Source organism: Belonocnema kinseyi, chromosome 2 (genome assembly GCF_010883055.1).
Source record: "Belonocnema kinseyi isolate 2016_QV_RU_SX_M_011 chromosome 2, B_treatae_v1, whole genome shotgun sequence".
Lineage (NCBI taxonomy): Eukaryota > Metazoa > Arthropoda > Insecta > Hymenoptera > Cynipidae > Belonocnema > Belonocnema kinseyi.
Window position 1 is genome coordinate 31212002 of NC_046658.1, and position 3370 is coordinate 31215371.

Genomic DNA, 3370 nt, shown 5'->3' on the forward strand with positions numbered 1-3370 from the left:
TTCACAGAAAATTACCCTGAGTGACAGAACGAAATCGGAAACAATAAGAGTTAACTTATTTAGGAACAAGCTTTTTGAACAAAAATGACCTTGAGTGAACCTTTAATATATTTGTTAATTTTTACAAAAATCAGGTGTTATTTTCTTACAAAAAAAAATTTTGTGGAGGAGGCAATTATAAAAAAATAAATAAAACTTGAAGTTGTATGATTTTAATTTGTAACTAAATAATTTGAGAGGTTTCAATCTAAAATTATTGAACACTTCCCATTCAAAAATTCAGATGAAATATTTAAATAGCTTTAAATTTGAAATTATTCAATATATTCTGAAGACTACAAATTTAAAATGTCTAAATTATTAAGGCTTTAAATATTTTTGAAATTGCTGTTCTGGAGACTAAATAGCACTTATTCTTTTATTAAGAAATCACAACCAAAATTGTTTAAAAAAAGTTTTTAAAATAGTTTTAAAAACCTTAAGGAAGGTAAGAGGTTTTAATAATTCAATATATGTGATAGAATCTGTTTAAATATGAAATTAGTCTAAGGCCTAAAAATTTGCAAATTTTACAATTAGTGTTATGTAAATTGTATTGGTATCTAAAAAGAGTATAAATAGTTCTTAAATTAGTTTTTAAATTTTCTGCAGTTTACCTTTTTTACATACCTAGATGTCAAAAAAGCCTACCCAATTTTTTCAAATTTTAATCACTTATTTTCTAAGAGAAAATCACCCCTGTTTACCAGTCACTGAAATGGATTAGAAAAAAATTGCCAAGATCCAAGAATAAAAATTGGATGTGCAGCGAATTTTAAAAATTTTAATTGAGATTATCTTTAACTTTGTGATATCAAAAATTTCCATACACAATTCTTTTTAATAATACTGTAGGAAAAAATCAACAAGATCGAGCGCCGAATATATAATTAGAGCAAATTTTCTGTAATTCTATGGGGACGGCTGAAATATCCCGAAAAATAAAATTCCCGACTCGGTAAAACTCTGTCCCAAAAAATACAATTCCAAAACTAATAAAATTCCTGAGCAGTTTATAATATTAACGAATTTGAAAATTCCAAAATAATAAGACTCCCCAAATAAAATTGTTTCTTAATCAATATTAATTATTTATTAAAACTACAATAATAAAATATTGTTATCAAATAAATTTTTGTTCAATATTTAAAGTGTTAAAAATTATTGTTTAAATTTAAAATTAAAATTATAAAAAAATTTTACCGACTAATTAATATATAAAAACACGTGTTTTTTATTAACATTTCGATTTTTCAGAAGAACTTTTGTGATTTAAAAAATACTATATACATTTTCAACCAAAATATCTTATCCAGAAATATATTTTGTTTCAATTATTATTTTAAATTTAAACAATAATGTTTAAATACTTCAAACATTAAAAAACTGGTTTCTTTGGTGTAAATATTTGATTATTTTAATTTTAAAAAAATTTTCAAAGAAAAATGCTTTCAGCACTTGTTTATCTTGAAATGTCTTTCTATAATACTTTTTTCTAAATAAAAAGTATGATTTTTCGAGAACATCTTTTTTTATAATTAAAAAAAAACTGTACCGAAAACCTGGATCAAGCTTCAGATCTGAAAAAATTTAGCGAAACATCCATGTCAAAATTTTCTAACCTCAAAATAATTTTCTCATGCTTTACCGTCATATTTTACGAAGAATGAGAAAACAAGAATTCGACTTCGTAGTACGATGAGGGCAGCACCTCGATAGGGCAGAAAATGTGATGTCCTATATATATATATAATTCTCCACTCCGACGCCCCGTACCGCATCTACGTTTATAATATCTTTGCCTATCGGAATGGTTGAGCAACTAGTGGCCAGCTGTGGTGCTCGACTCTGCTTACGCGAAGGAAAGGGAAACAGGGCAAAGATATTATAAACGTAGATGCGGTACGGGGCGTCAGATTGGGGAATTATATATATAGGACATCATATTTTCTGCCTAATCGAGGTGCTGCCCTCATCGTACTACGAAGTAGAATTTTTGTTTTCTCATTCTTCGTAAAATATGACGGTAAGGCAGCAGAAAATTTTTTTGAGGTTAGGAAAGTTTGACATGTATGTATCGCTGAATTTTTTCAGATCTGAAGCTTGATCCAGGTTTTCGGTACAATCTTCTTTTAATTATAAAAAAAATGTTCTCGAAAAATCATATTTTTAATTTAAAAAAAAGTATTATAGAAAGACATTTCAAGATGAACAAGTGCTGAAAGCATTTTTCTTTGACAATTTTTTTAAAATTAAAATAATCAAATATTTATACCAAAGAAACAACTTTCTTAATGTTTGAAGTATTTAAACATTATTGTTTAAATTTAAAATAATAATTAAAACAAAATATCTTTCTGGATAAGATATTTTGGTTGAAAATGTATATAGTATTTTTAAAATCACAAAAGTTCTTCTGAAAAATCGAAATGTTAATAAAAAAACACGTGTTTTTATATATTAATTAGTCGGTAAAATTTTTTGTATAATTTTAATTTTAAATTTAAACAATAATTTTTAACACTTTAAATATTGAACAAAAATTTATTTGATAACAATATTTTATTATCGTAGTTTTAATAAATAATTAATATTGATTAAGAAACAATTTTATTTGGGGAGTCTTATTATTTGGGAATTTTCAAATTCGTTCAAACTGTTCAGGAATCTTATTAGTTTTGGAATTGTATTTTTTGAGACAGAGAGTTTCACCGAGTCGGAAACTTTATTTTTCGGAATATTTCAGCCGTCCCCATAGAATTACAGAAAATTTGCTCTAATTATAATTTCGGCGCTCGAACTTGTTGATTTTTTCCTACAGTATTATTAAAAAGAAAATTGTATGGAAATTTTTGATATCACAAAGTTAAAGATAATCACAATTAAAAATTTGAAAATTCGCTGTACATTCAATTTGTATTCTTGGATCTTGACGACTTTTTTCTAATCCATTTCAGTCAGTGGTAGGCTTTTTTGACATCTAGGTATGTAAAAAAGGTAAACTGCAGAAAATTTAAAAACTAATTTAAGAACTATTTATACTCTTTTAAGATACCAATACAATTTACATAATACTAATTGTAAGATTTGCAAATTTTTAGGCCTTCAGTTTAGGAACTTGAATTTTAACGTTAAAATTGCTTCATTTGCAGAATACAGCCTTATTGTTTGAATTTTTAGAATTTTTCGAAATTTTTCGAAATTGTTAAAAGGCGAAAAAGTTTGAATCTAAAATTTAAAAATGCGAAAATACACCATTTTCCATGTTCATTTGCAATCCAGCGAGTCATTTTCTTTCGCTTCTTTTGAAAGTCGATCCTTTGCTTTCAGT